General features: G+C 38.7%; 1 pseudogene; it reads right to left on the bottom strand.

Annotated features, from left to right (window-relative positions):
• Nucleotides 1-11,882: 11,882 nt before the first annotated feature.
• LOC148881076 (putative galacturonosyltransferase-like 3 pseudogene) lies at nucleotides 11,883-12,386 on the bottom strand (annotated as a pseudogene).
• Nucleotides 12,387-18,213: the final 5,827 nt, after the last annotated feature.

Below are 18,213 nucleotides of genomic sequence, written 5' to 3'. Positions count from 1 at the left end.
TCAAATAGCAGCCCAAAGGGAGCTAGGGGCGGCAACTTCTAGGAGTTTCTTGAAGAGAAGGAGGGAGCACTCTAGAAGATTCATGAGGGGTGTAATACACCCCATTCTAGAGGCTTCAAGAAGGGGCAAGAGCCCCCTTGAAAAACTATATAAGGAGGCCTCTAGGAGGGGAGAAAGTTGTTCAATTGCTTGAGAGGAAGGCTCTCCCACTCTTAGATGTTCGGCCACCTTGAGAGAAGAGAAGAGAAGAAGGCTAGGCGCAAGGAAGAAGAAGAAGAAGGGCTGAAGGAAGTTCAAGACAAGCAAGCTAGAAGAAGAAGGTGAGTTCGAATTGAGGGATTGTGATTCAAAGATTTTTTGTAATAAATCATTTGTAGTTTCAGTCTCTTTTGATTTGAATTCAGTTTCTTAGTTATATGTTCTTTCTTCTTTCTCCTTGTTTCCATTCTTCCTTGATGTATTTCAGCTTGTAAAAATTCAGTTCAGCAATCTAATTCTTTTTGATTCATTCAAATGGTCATGCATTGTATTTGAAGTTTCTTGAATAAGGGTGTGATTGCAGATCAATTCGGCCAACTAACCTTCAAAACTCAGATCTGAATTCTCAGATCTGAGATTGCAAGATCTGAATTGCTTGAAAGAGAATTCAGATCTGCAATTTTCAGATTGGGCGAATTAATCTACAACTTGGAATTCCTAGAGTGCTTGAGAGAGACTCTAAGAATTCAGATCTACTATTCAAGAACTGAATTGAGTGCAAGGTTAGAGATAACTTGCACAATTCAGTTGGTGATCAATTCAGATTTGAATTGATGCCTTAGAAGTGTTTGAAGAAATGCATGCATGGGGATTAGATTCTTGCTAGAGATAGAAGAACCGTCACTCATGCATAGGATGAATATGCACTTGAGAGAGGTTGTTCATGACTTTGGGGTTTCACCAAACCAAGGCTCAATCATGATTCATTCGAATGATCCAAATTGATAGATTGCTGAATTCTGAGATTGACATTTACTGCTTACTCTTCTAACCTGAATTGAAGGCAATTGGGCCAATGATTTAGATAGATTTTAATTTAGGATTTCTTAGCTTTCATTAGAATTTTGATTTATTTGTTGATCAGATAAGAAATGCTCAATTTAGTATTGGTAATTGTTTCCTAAATCCTCGTGGGAACGATACTTCACTCACTACTTTATTACTTGAACGGCTAGTGCACTTGCTAGTGTCACAATGAGCCACACATCAAGTTTTTGGTGCCGTTGCCGGGGATTTAGAGAAACAATATTAGGAAACATTGAGCATTCTTAATCTGATCTCATTCAGCATTGCATTCATAGTTGGGTTAATTTGCTAACTTTTTCATTTCAGCTTGGACTGCAACTGCTGTACTCATGTAGTTATGTTTCTTCTTTCTTAAGTAGATTACTTTCTTTTTCTGGTTTCAGTTTCATTTTAATAAAGGCATATTTGATTTCTATTCAATCTTGGTGTTGTTCCCTTCAAAAAAAAAAAAAAAAATTCGAATCTGCAATCACCTAGATCTGAACTGGGGTTGTGAACAGAGCAGGATACAGGGCATACTTTGCTGTATTAAATAACTTGTACTCCAACCTATCTGAGCTAATTTGGTTGAAGAAAAGTATATTTAATCTGAGAATTTTTTTATGCCTCAATAGTTTTAATGCGATGCAGCACCTCCACACAATTCTCTATTTCAGACTTCTCTTCTGATATTGCAGATCTGCAACATTTCAGATCTGAGTTCATCAGAACTCAGACCTGAACTGATGCAATCATGAGGTGAATTGGGAGCCATAATCACCCCAATTCACCCTATTATACATCTTCCAGCCCCCAAAATTAGTTGGATAGCAAAGAAGGGCAATTGAGATCAGAACTCAGATCTGAATTCAGTTATTAATAGTACCAAAAATTGCAATATGTCACATTGCAATCTGATGCATCAGATCTGATTTATGATTGCAGTATATTTCATTGATGCTTCATTGATGTGGACTTGTAGCAGTATACCAAAAATGTGTAAAAATCAGATCTGCATCATTGATGAAATAGTAGCAATGTGTGATGATATCAGAGTGCACTTGATTTCTACTGTGGACTGACTGATGACATGAGGCAATATGTGGACTGATGTTTTTATCCTTTAAATTACTTTCATCCGATCTGATTGATTGTTTGTCTGTGGACTGATGTTTGTGTTATATCTGTGGGCTGATAATCATATATGTGGACTGATTTTACTAGCTTTAAACCACTTGCACCAGATCTGAACTGGATGAGTGTAATATACTGGCATTCAGGGCTGCTTACAGTATATAGTTAGCAGACTTGATTTCAGGTTTCTGCTTTGAACCTCTTGCACATAGTCTTGGATGTCCATTAGTAAAATCAAAGTTTTAGATGACCAGCTCCGATTGCTTTGAGATCTGATCTGAAATTGGACTCAGTTCTGTTCTGCAACACTGCTAAATTGCAGCAGTAACAATGCCAAACAGTGCAGACCTGATTTCAGGTTTCTGTAAATTTGTGGACTGAACAGCTTAATATATTTGAGCTAGACAGATTTGGGCTGATATGGACTGATAGAGGCTGATATGAGATCTGAAACAAAACATGGGCTGAACTAACTGTGTGCTGAATTTACAGGTTGTATGCATTGCAGAACTGATTTCAGGTCACAGAAGTCTTCAAGATTATGAAGCCATACACTTGCATAGCTTACAAACCTGAATCCAAACCTGTCTCAGGTCTGGTTGTAGCCCAATTTAAGCCCTCTGAAGGCACATTGACAATTCAGCTCTGAATAGCAACCCACAGTATAGCAGATGTAAATGGTGATGTGCAATAGTTTCAATAAGTATATTCAATTCGGACTCCAATTTTTATGGTTTGTTAATTGCATATTTGAACTCAGATAAATTGTATCTGAATTTAGATGCTATAATTAAGGAATGTAAATAAGATTGCTGGTTTGGATTTTTTCTTTTAATAATCAAAATCATTTATGATCTAAAATCAGTGGTTATTTGAATGCTAGTAACCACTGATTTCAGTATAAATGACTACTGTAATTTCAGATCTAAACTCAGATCCAAAGGTGACTGTTCTCAGTAGGTAAGTTTGCAGATCTAATTTCAAGTCTCTGCAATTTATTGACGCATACAAGACATATAAGTTGGGACTTGAAATAAGAAGTCTTAAACTCTTGAGTTCAGACTTATTTCAAACCTAATTGCATCATAATTCAGATTTATTGATGTTAGGTTTTTTTTGTAAGACTGTTCTCAAAAGCTAAGACTTCAGGTCTGATTCTATTAAGAGCCTAAAGAGCAGCCTAAAGATACTAAATTCAGCAATTGATTTTAGATCTGATTATAGTAGATGTTAGAAATGTTTACTTCTATTTAGTCTAGAATAGTGTGTAAAAATATCTATTGCTAATTTAGCTAGCTTTCTTTTTCATTAATGATCTACTTCACACTTGAATGCTGGTTTTTAGTAATGGAGCTCTGTTTTTCTTGTTTATAAAAAAAAAAAAAAAAATTGCTGAATTTTTCTTGTATAGCTAGTAGATTAGGATTACTTACATTCTTTTGAATTGTGAATAGTAGTCTTTTTTTTTTATTTGGTTTAAATTATTTTTAGTTAGAACAAAACTTCTGATCTCTGTTGCAAGTAAATTCTAGCAGAAGAGGCTCCCACCAAAAGAACTCTTGCATATCTGGAAATTAATCTTCAGGAAATCCTCTTTACCCTTCTCTTTACTTGGTATTTCTCTTGTTGGTTTTATTGTGATCCCCTAACAGTAGGAACATTGAGGACAATGTTCATCTTAAGTGTGGGGGAGTGAGCCCGAGGCTAGGGTATGAGGGCTGAAACCATGCACCTCATTCACCCCAACACACATATGCAGGCAATGACATAACCAAAAAAAAAAAAAAAGACTGGAACCCCTCAAGTTCATTACTATTTATGTGATGATTTTTAAGAAGGAATTCAATGAGTTGAGGGAGACTGATGTACTTGTTAAGTTTTTATTCTTGTGAATGACCCAATTTGATATATGCATGAGAAAAGGGGAGCTGAATATGCCTTTCAGCATGACTAGCCCTAACTTCCTTCATGTGTATGGAAGCCCTTGATTTCATTGTTAATGGTCAAGAGATCTAGTGCACATCTGAAGTGCTAATTCTTGAGGTTCAATAATTGCAAAGAAGGACAAAAGCCCAAATTGACTCCGCTATTCTGAGCTGAATAGTAAAACTAGCAGCTTAGAACATGAGTCCTATTTACCTACCTCAAGCAAGTGACCAGTGTGAGATGGAGCATAAGATGCACTCACACCAAAAAAAAAAAAAAAAAAAAAAAAAAGAGAGAAAAGTGTGAGATGGAGCATAAAATGCACTCACACCGAAAAGAAAAAAAAAAAAAAGGTGAGATGGAGCATAAAATGCACTCACCCTTAGAAATAAGTAATTGTGGTGACAACCGAGGTTCAAAGGGGCACTCTAAAGTTGAACTCTCATTGAGATTTAGTTACAGATGTGAAACTTAGTGAAATTTGATTATTAACCTTGACAATTAAGGAGCTGATTTATATATGAATTAGGAGTGAAGGCTAGACTATGATGAAATTCATATTCTCCTTTCCTCGGATCTGATACATATCTTAAATGGTAATTTACAAGAATAAGAGTTGAGCACTTACAAAAGTTCCCCGACTACTCAATGCATTTCTATCTTAAAAAAGTTCACCAGGTAAATGGTGAGAACAGAAGGGGGGAATGTTAAGTTTATGGCTGATGTCTTTGCTTGAGGACAAGCAAAAGCTTAAGTGTGGGGGTATTTGATGAACTTACAATTTATCTATAATTTTTGAGGACTTTAGCATGGATTTTTATGCCAGTTTTATTAATTTTTGCCTTAATTTAGCTTAATGCTAAGAATAGGTTCAGGGATAATCAATCCAAGAAAAGGAAGGAAAAAGGCAAGAAAAGAAGGTTCAAAAAGACCAATTTCAGTCCAGCCCGGTCGTGGAAGCAAGAGAGAGCACTTCGGCCCAAAAAGAGCAAGTGAATTCCTTGAGAAAACCCAAGAAAATAAAGCCTAGCTATGAGGAGAATTCGGCCCAGCAAGGAAGGCCCATTTTTAGCCCAAATAACAGCCTAGAGTGTAGCCCACATGAGCTCAAAAGCAAGCTAAGTTGTAGCCCAAATAGCAGCCCAAAGGGAGCTAGGGGCAGCAACTTCTAGGAATTTCTTGAAGAGAAGGAGGGAGCACTCTAGAAGATTCATGAGGGGTGTAATACACCCCATTCTAGAGGCTTCAAGAAGGGGCAAGAGCCCCCTTGAAAAACTATATAAGGAGGCCTCTAGGAGGGGAGAAAGTTGTTCAATTGCTTGAGAGGAAGGCTCTCCCACTCTTAGATGTTCGGCCACCTTGAGAGAAGAGAAGAGAAGAAGGCTAGGCGCAAGGAAGAAGAAGAAGGGCTGAAGGAAGTTCAAGACAAGCAAGCTAGAAGAAGAAGGTGAGTTCGAATTGAGGGATTGTGATTCAAAGATTTTTTGTAATAAATCATTTGTAGTTTCAGTCTCTTTTGATTTGAATTCAGTTTCTTAGTTATATGTTCTTTCTTCTTTCTCCTTGTTTCCATTCTTCCTTGATGTATTTCAGCTTGTAAAATTTCAGTTCAGCAATCTAATTCTTTTTTATTCATTCAAATGGTCATGCATTGTATTTGAAGTTTCTTGAATAAGGGTGTGATTGTAGATTAATTCGGCCAACCAACCTTCAAAACTCAGATCTGAATTCTCAGATCTGAGATTGCAAGATCTGAATTGCTTGAAAGAGAATTCAGATCTGCAATTTTCAGATTGGGCGAATTAATCTACAACTTGGAATTCCTAGAGTGCTTGAGAGAGACTCTAAGAATTCAGATCTACTATTCAAGAACTGAATTGAGTGCAAGGTTAGAGATAACTTGCACAATTCAGTTGGTGATCAATTCAGATTTGAATTGATGCCTTAGAAGTGTTTGAAGAAATGCATGCATGGGGATTAGATTCTTGCTAGAGATAGAAGAACCGTCACTCATGCATAGGATGAACATGCGCTTGAGAGAGGCTGTTCATGACCTTGGGGTTTCACTAAACCAAGGCTCAATCATGATTCATTCGAATGATCCAAATTGATAGATTGCTGAATTCTGAGATTGACATTTACTGCTTACTCTTCTAACCTGAATTGAAGGCAATTGGGCCAATGATTTAGATAGATTTTAATTTAGGATTTCTTAGCTTTCATTAGAGTTTTGATTTATTTGTTGATCAGATAAGAAATGCTCAATTTAGTATTGGTAATTGTTTCCTAAATCCTCGTGGAAACGATACTTCACTCACTACTTTATTACTTGAACGGCTAGTGCACTTGCTAGTGTCACAATGAGCCACACATCAGAAATCTACAAAATGAGTTGAATGTGTATCACCCTCTTACGCCTAATGTCAAAATTCAGCAACAGAGAGAGTAGTTGGATGTGACTAGATTTTTAGTAGGGCTGAAGTTTGAATATGAATCAGTAAGGGCACAAATACTAAGTGAATCTACTCTTCCCTCTCTTGAGGAAGCGTTTGCTCGTCTTGGAGGATCTTAGTTGAACCCATAGAGAATTTCACTATATCGGATAGGTCTGCATTTGCAATTACGAGAGAGAGAGGTCGTGGTGGTAGAAGAGGTCAACCTGGACGTGGTAGTGGTGGTAGACCCATGTATGGTCGTGGTGGTGGTGGAATGTATAGTCATGGTGATGGTCATGTTGGAGGTTGAGACTCAAGGGGAGCCCGTGGTAGAGAAGGTCATGGTAATATTCAAAGAAGGTGTCCACATTGTGGTATGGAGGGACATACTATCAACTTCTGCTATGATCTACATGGCTCACCTTCAACCTAGGAAATCATGCCACTGTAAATGGTAGTGGCTAGGCGTGGCAATTTTTCACCCAACCCGCCCATTTACTTGGCGGGTTGTATGATCAACCCATCACCCAACCCGCCAATTTAAATGGGTTGGGTTGGGTTGTGGATAACCGTTGGGTTAACCATTACAGACATTAGTATTAATTCCTTAGCCTTTTTTTTATTTTCTTCATTTAAATTAAATAATTTATAATTAATGCATTAATTTTCTATTAACTATTGACTAAATTAGTTTTGTCTTTAATCAACACACTTCACCCAACATAAATCCAAATCGATTTGACCCAAGTCTGGATTAGTTCAATGCAATCTGACCCGATCCAACATACATCGATCTAGGTCGACCCAAATCCAAAATAGACCATGGACGGGATGGCTCGATACCGCTTACTTTGCTCAGTTTGGGTTGTCCGGTACAACCATTATTCATACAGCCTGGCTCGACCCGGTACATGCTAATTCGGGTTTACCCAAATTTGAAATGGGTTGGACCAGGTGGGTCCGAACCCTAAGCCACCCTGCTTGCTTTGCCCGGTTTGGATAATCCAGTTTAGTTCATATCCGTACAACTTGACTCGAATCCGGTCCGGTCCAATTTACTTCTTTTGACCTACTTTAGTCCAATCGATTCGGCCCCAAACCCATGCACAAACCTGATATGAGTCAACCCAAGTCAATCCACCATTGACTGAACCAATCCAATCTAGTCCGACCGGATTGAACCAACCCAGTCGGGGTCTAGCCCAACCAAACTAAACTAGTACCGATCCGATCGGGTTTTGTATGACCGAATTGAACCGGTTCGAGTGGGGTCTAGCTGATTCGGATCTAAATGGTTCAACCACTCTTGAACTTGATGTGATTACCTCAAAGATAATCCAATTAGATAGTTCAAGTTGGTCTGACCAGTTTGAACCTATGTGGTTCGTCAAATCCAAAACCCAAACATAGTTAAACGGCTTTGTTATTTGTATAAAAATAGCATGCATGCAATGTGATTTGAACCTTCACCACTTGTGTAAATAGCAACTACTATTACCACTAAGCTATGACTAATTTATTTGTTAAAAAGGAGTTAGTTTTTTGTTTTAAGTACATAAATATAAGATTAATGGGTTTGGGCGGGTTGGATTGGGTTAAAGCGAGTTTGGGTTGAACCCAACCCATTTAATTTTATATAACTGGGTCATTAACAGGTTGGAGGATTAAATGGGTTGGACTGAAACTCAACCCAAACCAAACCCAACCCAACCCAACCCGCCCAATTGCCACCACTAGTGGTGGCTCAAGACAAGATTCTCAGGTTACTGATTAGACCCCCTCTACATCTACAGATGCTTCTAGAAAGAAGATGGTGAGTGTTTCACGAGATGAGTATGAGCAGTTCATTTAGGGTACATCTCAACAGGACATGGCTTCCCTTGTACAATTAGGTACGGCATGTCTAGCATCCACACCTTCCCATTGAATTATAGATTATGGAGCTTCCGATCATATGAATGGGACTACAGGTGTGTTTCCATCCATTTCTCCGTCCTCCACATCCCAATCTGTTACTCTTGCCAATGGCTCTACATCAGTCATATGTAGTATTGGTAATATTATCCATATCCTCAGTTTTATATGTTCCCAAGTTTCCCTTTAACCTGATGTCTGTTAGTAAATTGACTAAGTCTCTTAATTGCTCGATAACTTTTTACCCTTCCTCTTGTGTGTTTCAGGATCTCAAGACGGGGATAAAGATTAGTGGAGGGCATGAAGCTGGTGGACTGTATTATCTTGATGGAGGTGGTTCAACAACATCCCTTCAGACATCTCTTTCCCCCCATTAGTGGCACAACAGACTTGGTCCTACTTTGAATTTTGAGTCGTATCAGTTTGGGAAACATCATCGTGTTTCCTTTAGTCCTAGAGTTGATAGTCGTACATCAAGTCCTTTTTCTTTAGTCCATTCAGACATCTGGGGTCCAAATAGAGTAGTGTCTTATAATGGTTATAGGTACTTTGTAATTTTTGTTGATGATTATTCAAGGATGACCTGGCTTTACATATGAAGGAAAGGAGTGAACTATTTTCTATTTTCCAAAAATTCAATGATGACATGGATTCAAAATCAATTTGGTGTACTTATTAAAATTATTCGTTCTGATAATAGCCGCAAGAATTTATACACACCACTTCAGAAATATTTGGAATAACATGGCATTATTTATCAAACCTCGTGTACCTACACCCGTCAACAAAATGGGGAGGCTGAGAGAAAGAACTGTCACCTTTTGGAAACTACCCGGTCCCTCTTACATGCCCATGCCCATGTGTTTTGTTCATAATCTTGGCTTGGAATGGACAAGTTAGATGCTAAATCCACTAAGTGTGTCTTCCTTGGCTATTTCAGGACTCAAAAAGGGTATAAGTGTTATAATCATAGTTCTTGGTGTTCTTTTGTGTGTCTTGATATTACATTCTTTGAGTTTGTTCCTTTCTTCTCTAGGTTGGATGTTTCTTCTCTTTCGTTGCTATCACCTCCTCTTCCGATTCCAGTTGAGGACCACATTCCACTTGTTCCAATTGTGACCCAGTCTTTGCCTCCAGTGCAACTACCTGCAGAACGACCACCTATCCGGAAAGTGTATACACATCGTTAGGCACCGGCTCCTCCTCCAGTTTCGTCACCGTTGATAGATCCAACAGTTGTTACCACCCCAATCTCACCCCCAGTTTCTGACCTTGATCTCCCTATTGCTTTGCGAAAAGGTAAAGTTGAACTCTTCACCCAATTTTCAATATGTTTCTGTATCTCACCTTTTGGCTTCCCATCGCCAGTTGGTTACTATGTTATCCTTTGTCTCTATTTCCAAGGATGTTCAAGAAGCCCTCACTTCTCCAAGGTGACGCCAAGCATTAGAAGAACTCTTGGCCCTAACTCGTACTCATACGTGGGACCTCACCACTCTTCCACCTGGTAAGCATGTTGTAGGCTGTAAGTGGGTGTGCACGTTTAAATACTTACTTGATGGGAGTGTGAACAGTTGAAAGCTCGGTTAGTTGCCAAAGGTTATTCACAGCTATATGGTATCGATTACACAGACACCTTCTCTCCGGTTGCCAAAATTGGGTTAGTTCATGTTCTGATTTCTCTCGCTACTATGTTAGATTGGCCCTTGTTTTAGTTTGACATCAAGAATTCTTTTTTACATGGTGATCTCCTTGAGGAAGTGTACATGGAGAAACCACTAGAGTTTGTTGCTCAGGGGGAGGGTGACAAGGTATATAGACTTAAGAAGGCTATTTATGGACTTAAACAATCTGCTCGTACATGATTTGGGAGATTTAGTGAAGTGGTGAAGAAGTTTGGAATGGAACAGTGTCAAGTTGGCCATTCCGTATTCAGCTATGAATCCAATGTTGGGAAGATCCTCTTGGTGGTATATGTAGATGATATTGTTATCATAAGCAATGACAGACCAAGGATTGACAGGTTTAAGACTTACTTGCATGATCACTTCCAAACAAAGATTCTTGGCAAATTAAGATACTTCCTAGGAATAGAGGTAGCGAGGTCCAAGAATGGTATTAATTTGTGACAGAGGAAATATGTTCTTGATCTGCTAGAAGAAATAGGATTGTTGGGTGCCAGACCAGCTGAAACACCCATGGAACCGAATGTTAAGCTAAGTAGTGATGCAGGTGAGGAGTTTGAGGATCCAGGAAGGGACAGAAGGTTGGTGGGTAAGCTTAATTACCTAACCATCACTCAACCCGATATCTTATTTGCGGTTAGTTTAGTGAGTCAGTTTATGCAGAACCCTCGAATTCCACATTGGGAGGCAACCTAAGGATTGTGCAGTATTTGAAGGGAGCTCCAGGTCGTAGTTCGTTATATAAGAGTGGAGGAATTCTTAAGATAGAGGGATACACAGATGCTAATGGACCAGTTCCATATCTGATAGAAGGTCCACTACAAGGTATTACACTTTTCTTGGTGGGAACTTAGTGACATGGAAAAGTAAGAAGCAGACAGTGGTAGTAAGAAGTAGTGCAAAGGCTGAATATAGGGTCATGGCACACACAACATGTGAACTAGTGTGGTTGAAGCATCTCCAAGAGGAGATGGGATACTCGATTGACACTCCTATGAAGCTATATTGTGATAATCAAGTTGCAGTTCATATCTCCTCTAATCTAGTGTTTCATGAAAGGACGAAGCATATAGAAGTTAATTGTCACTTTGTACGTGAGAAGGTGCTTAGTGGAGTGATAAATACAATATATGTGAACACAGGAAATCAATGGGCAAATGTGTTTACCAAAGGGTTGAATCGGGGAAGATGGACTACATATGTAACATGATGGAACTATATGACATATACTCACCAACTTGAGGGGGAGTGTTAGAGTCGGCTCTAAAAGGGTAATATAGACGTTTTTAGTTAAGTTATATGTTAGTTGTTTAGCTTATGTGGCTCTCACTTAAGTGAGGGCACAATAGTAATTCTTGTTTATTTTATAAAAGTATAAACTCTCCTTCTTCTTCTTCTCATCTAAAATCATACAGACACCTTATCTGAAATTTATCAAGATGAAACAGAGCCCAAGCTCTCTGTCACAAACACTAAAACCCTTACAATAGAGCCCAAACTCTTTGTCACAAACACCAAAACCCTTTGTTGTTACTGTGATATTTTCTTTCTGACGAAGCATTATTGGTTCTTGTTTGCAAAAGTTACAATTTTATGCAAGGTAAAGTTGTTCTTTTTCTTTTTTGTTTTCATCCAAGATGATTGGATGATGGGATTGCAGCATAGTGGGCTATTGCTGAACTAGTTCATGAATAATCATGAATAACAATAGTTATCAATAATGCTTCACTTTTACAAAGATTGATTAGTTGTTTGAAAACAGTGGCTCGTGCCAAAACAAATCGTACAATGCCCACAAGCTATCCAACGAACAAGGCCGCTTAGAGTCCAATCTCATCCATGGCTTCCTCTTCCCACTCCAGTGCAGTAGATTCACCAGTCTAAGATGTAGATCCCTGTAGGGGCCTTCCAGATTATTTCCACCAAGCCCGTGTTAGTTCCATACTTCCTCTATTCTCAACCCCTTTCACATCTTCGACAAAAACCAACAAAAATGGAAGTAGCAAGCCCAATTCGTATATATGGTGTTGCTTCTGTATTCTCATCTATGAGTCTAGCTTCTTTGTATATTTTCCTTCCCTCCATTTCCAAACATCGATAACCATTATGCTGGTATTGAAATAACAAGGATCCCGGCCTTGAAATCTATGAGAGAAAATGGGTCGGACCAGAACTTGTCGATGAAGTAATTGGTGAAGTTGGCATGGCAGTACTTTGGTGCACCAATGACATGGCTACCCAAATCGATTTGTCATTATAGTAGTTAAAGGAAAACTTTTCTCTCAGAAATTTTTTTGGTTTTGGTCATGGTATATTCAGAGGAGAGGAAAGATAAAAGTGTTGTTGTAGGGATAAAAAATTTGACACTTGGTCTTGATTTTAGCATATGGTTGATAAAGAAAATTAGATAACACTTGAAGGGCTTTGTGTCTTTTCACATGTCACTTAATGGCCGGTTAACAGAAAGTACTAGATTATCTTGCTTCGAACTTAGAACAGCTTACTTACAGTGGTGATTGGATCATGAGTCCTTGATCACATTCGGAACTAAACAATACAATAGAGATAGTTATTTTTTAAATTGGAATTTCATGCACATTAAGGTTGTATTTGGTTGCAGTGTAAGTTTATTTGCATTGATGCAAAACCATGATAATGTAAATGATTTTGATGCAAATTATGATTTATTTTTATTTTAAATTTTACCTTATTTTTATTGGTTGCAGCAAAGATGAAGTAAAATAAAACTTGAAGAAAAATATGCAAACAAAATTGCACTACAATCAAACAAAGCCTAAGTTTCAATCCTTACAATTGACCTGATGATAATTTAGTTATTCTTGTCAAAACATCTATCATCTATGTGCTTATACACACATGTCGGGAGATATTTTTAATGGGGTAAATATAAGTGCTTTTAGTGTGTATGCAAATTTTTGTAGAGGGGGAATACATACCCCTTAAAAGAACTGGAAGGAAATACTATTGACTACATAAGGGTGTCCTCATGTGTCATCCCTACTGTGTTAATGTATTTATCATTAGAAATCAGATTTACTCCTAAGGCTCAGTTTGGAAGGAGTACAAATGCAAATATGTAGAGTATAAAACCTTATATTTTGTATTATTTTGTATGTATTTGCACTGTATATATTTTCATTTAGTTAAAGCTTGAAAGACAAAGATTAAAAGAATTGGTCAAATTTCACTATATAAATAACTATACATGGCTGAATATTTATACAAAAATCATAAATAATAAATTAGAAATAATTACAAGAATAGAAATAGAGAAATAAGGAAAGGTCTTCAGTAGGAAACTTGCTAAGAAGAGAATTTCCTTTTTGCTCTGATTTATCTCTCTTTGGTAAGAGTCCTCTGTATAGTAGTTGGTCCTTCTTTGGCAAGAAGACTAGAGCCTTCTTTGGTAGGAGATCTGGGGCTCTCTTTGGTAAGAGTGCTGGAGCTCTCTTTAGCAGGAAGGCCAGAGCTTTCTTTGGTGAGAGGAGAAGAGCTAGAGCTGGTTTGGCCAGCTCCTCAATACGCCCCCTCAAGCGAAAGTGAGCTAAAAGCACTTGAAGCTTGTACCGAATCAATTCAAACCATTGAGACAATAGTGCCTTAGTGAAAATATCAGCAATGTTGATCCTGTGTGGGAAGGAACTGCACGATCAAACACTTCTTAACAATGAGATCCCAAAGGAAATGAAAATCAACCTCAATATGTTTAGAATGGGCCCTGAAAATGAGATGAGTTTCAAGATACGTGGCCCCAATATTACCACAATAGAGAACTGGTGGAGACTAACCCCCAAATCAGAGAGAAGAGAATTTAGCCACAAGAGTTCGGTGGTGGCATTAGCTAGAGCTCGGAATTCAGCCTCTGTGCTAGACTGAGCTATTGTAGGTTGCTTCTTAGCACTCCACGAAATCAAATGAGAACCAAGAAAAATACCATATCCGCCAGTAGAACATCTGTTATCAGGGCAACCGGCCCAATCAGCAACGGAGTATGCTGTCAATGTGTCCGACGAGCGTGCCAAGAAAAATAAACCAGAGTCAATGGTTCCTTTGAGATACCTCATAATCCTCTTTATTGCACCCCAGTGTTCATCAGTAGGAGCTTGTAAAAACTACCAAACTTTATTCACTGCGAAAGCGACATCAGGTCATGTCAGAGTTACATATTGAAGAGCACCTACAATGCTCTAGTACTGAGTGGGATCAGATAGCAATTCACCAGTAAACCATGAGAGCTGGGATGAGGTGGCCATCGGACTAGAGATAGGTTTGTCCGCAGCAAGGTTAGTCTTCAATTGAAGATTCAAAATATATTTATGCTGAGAAAGGAACAATCTGGTTGCATCACGGTGAGATTCAATACCAAGGAAGTAGCGCAGCGGCCCCAAGTCTTTCTAAGAAAAGGTCTAAGATAAATTGCTGACAAGATGAGAGACATGAGCAGAGGAGGATCTAGTAATAAGAATATCATCAACATAAACAAGAATGTAAATGGTAATTTGTTCTCAGTTATAAATGAACAAAGAGGGGTCACACTAGGAACCCTGAAAATCGAGATCATATAGATGATTACTCAACCAAGAAAACCAGACTCGAGAAGCATGTTTGAGCCCATAGAGGGCCTTTTGAAGTTTGTAGACATGATGGGGATAATTGTTGTCCTCAAAGCCTTTCAATTGACGCATAAAAATAGTCTCGGTAATGAAGCCATTAAGAGAGGCATTATGAACATCCAACTATCGAACGTCCCAACCATGGGAAACTGCAAGAGCAAGAACAATGCGCACAGTAGTAGCAGGTTTGACTATAGGACTAAAAGTCTCTGTGAAATTGATGCCCGGAACCTGAGTGAAGCCTTGTGCAACAAGACGAGCTTTGTAGCGATCAATGGAACCATCAGGGTGCCATTTGATTTTGAAAACCCACTTGGAGCCAACAACATTCGTAGAAGCATCATAGAGAACCAATTCTCAAGCATCATTCTGAAGTAAGGCATGAAATTCGGCAGCCATGGCAGCCCGCCAGTAAGGAGACTTGGAAGCCTTGTCCGTAGGAGGAGGGTTCCTCCTCATGAGTATGAACATCATGCATTAAAGCAACTAGGAGAGGATGGAGAGTGGCAGTTAATGCCTAAGCCGACCTAGATGTCATGGACCTTGTCATCATTGTATGAGTGTGCACTGGAGGGTCTACAACAGAAGTTGTGTCCAACAATTCTTGAATAGGGCAGGTGCATAGAACTGGCAAGGAATCAACACTTAGAGAAACTTCCTGTTTTGGCTCAGAGGAGGAAGTAGCAGATGCCTCATTAGTAACAAATATACATGGCAGGGGAGAAGAGGATGCCTCAAGAGCCACAGGAGCTGGACACGTGTCACCAGTAATGGTGCTCAAAGAAGGAAGAAAAAATCCAATAGGGGTAACAGGGACGAAAGACGGTGATGACTGTGCTGATCCGGGAAAGGAGTACTCATCGAATACAACATGTCTCACAATTATCTCTTTGCCAGTAGTAAGATTGTAACAATAGTACCCTTTGTGATTGTTGTTATAGCCAACAAAGATATAGGGAGTAGAACGGAAATCCATCTTGTGCGCACTATAAGGCTGAAGAAGAGGGTAACACTTACAACCAAAAACCTTTAGCATAGAATAATCAGGAGGCTTTCCAAATAATTTCTCATAAGGAAAGAGATTACCAAGGCCGAGAGTTAGGAGTTGATTGATGAGAAAAATGACAGTTTCAGCAGCATCTACCCAAAAGGACTGGGGGAGAGAGGACGACGCCAGTAGAGACAATGTGGACTCAATAACATGCCGATGTTTATGCAACACTACCATTCTGCTCATGCGTATGAGGACAACTAAGGTGGTGAAGAATACCATCATTATCAAGATAACGAGAGAGATTACGAAATTCACCACCCCAATTGCTCTAAAACATCTTAATTTTTGTAGAGAAAAGATTTTCCACATGATTCTTAAAGTTAATAAAAGCATTAAATACATATAACTTCCTTTCAAGAGGAAAAATCCATGAAAATCGAGAATATGCATCCATAAATAGAACATAATATTTGAAGCCCTTATTGGACAAAGTTGGGACAGGTCCCCATATATCAGAAAAAACTAGTTCAAGAGGTGCAAAAAAGTAGTAGTTGAAGATGGTAAGCTTAAACGATAGGCTTTACCCATTTAGCAAGCTTCACACACAAAAGGACAACTAAAAGATCCAGAATAAGGTAAACCAAACTTAGAAATATTATTTTTCACAACTCGGAGAGATGCATGACCAAATCATTGATGTCATTCTACCACAGAAGTTTCCTCACCTACAAGAGTTGTCGAGTTCTCTATCTTGTGTTGAACTGCTCCAAGAAACTAATAGAGTTTGTCTCTACTGGGTCCTCGGAGTAAAACTCTCCTCGTATGGTCCTTCAAGACAAAGAAATCCAGGCGCCACTATCTGGATACCAGATTGGATCAGATCCAGTTCCAGATGTAGAGTTATTGTGTGAGATGCCGCTGTGAAAGGCTGCAAGATCTATCGAATGCATAGTGTTTTCTCCCTGATATGAGAGATCAAATCTTTTGTAACACTTCAGTGCTTCATGGCCTAGTTTGTTACAAAGCTAACAAATAATACTATTTCCTTTTCCATGACCTTGTCCACGGCCTGAGGGCTAACCACCACGCCCCCTGCCTCTGCCACGATTGTTGCTACCCCTACCTTGATTGTAAGAACTCTGATTGGACTGAAAGTTGTTCTTCAAATTTTTATTATTATTCATTGCAAGATTTGCATTAAGATTTTCACTAGAAAAATTGTGTTGTAAAAGCTAGGTTTCATGACTCAAAAGTAACCCAAGAACATCACTAATGTTGAGTTGATTTGCATCAGCTCGATTTGTAATAGATGTAATAAGGGATTCATACTCACTGTCCAAGCCAAATAGGATGTATAAAGCCATATCTGCTTTTGCTACTAGTTCTGAGATTGCAGAAAGATTATCTGCAATTGTTTTGGCTTTCTGAACATAATCGCTGATGGACAAGTTCCCTTTCTTGAGGTTTTGAAGTTGACATTTGAGTTGAAGTACCCTTGATCGAGGATGAGAAGAGAAAGATTTCTCTAGAGCATTCCAGACTTCAGCAGTTGTAGAGAGTCCAACGACTTGTGCTATGACTCCTTTAGTTAAAGAAGCTACAAGCCGGCTTGCGACCAGTTGATCTAACTGAACCCAGGTGGAAAATTCTGGGTTCAGAATTCTCTTACTGCTATCAACAGGATCTGGAATCACTTCTGAGGGAGGCTTGGCCAATCCATCAATGAGCCCCATCAACTTGTGGGCTCGAAGTACTGGAAGTAATTGAGCTTTCCAAAGAAGAAAATTTTCGCCATTGAATTTGATTGTCAAATAATGTGAAATATTAGGAATAGAAATTATGTTCATTGGTAGGGAAGAATTCTGGGAAGAGGTTGAGCTCGAGCTCATTATCTCAAAAACAATGAGGGTGTTGTAGGCCATGGCTCTGATACCCAGTTAAAGATTGAAAGACAAAGATTAAAAGAATGGGTTGAATTTCACTATATGAATAACTGTACATGGCTTAATATTTATACAGAAATAATAAAGGATAAACTAGAAACAATTACAAGAATAGAAACATAGAAATAAGGAATGGTCTTTAGTAGGAAACTCGCTAAGAAGAGAATTTCCTTTTTGCTCTGATTGATCTCTTTTTGGTAAGAGTCCTCTGTATAGTAGTTGGTCCTTCTTTGGCAGGAAGACTAGAGCCTTCTTTGGTAGGAGATATGGGGCTCTATTTGGTAAGAATGCTAGAGCTCTCTTTAGTAGGAAGGCTAGAGCTTTCTTTGGTAAGAGGAGAAGATCTAGAGTTGGTCGACCTAGGGTTGGCCAGCTCCTAAATACATTTGTACTCCTTCCAAACTAAGCCTAAGGCTATGTTTGGTTTTGCATTGTAAATTTATTTGCATTAATGCAAAATCATGGTAGTGCAAATGATGTTTTGTTTGATTGCAGTACAAATGA

The sequence above is a fragment of the Nelumbo lutea genome, chromosome 1, assembly GCF_056320005.1.
Source record: "Nelumbo lutea isolate HS-2025 chromosome 1, American lotus-T2T, whole genome shotgun sequence".
Classification (NCBI taxonomy): domain Eukaryota; kingdom Viridiplantae; phylum Streptophyta; class Magnoliopsida; order Proteales; family Nelumbonaceae; genus Nelumbo; species Nelumbo lutea.
This window is presented reverse-complemented; position numbering and strand designations above follow the sequence as displayed.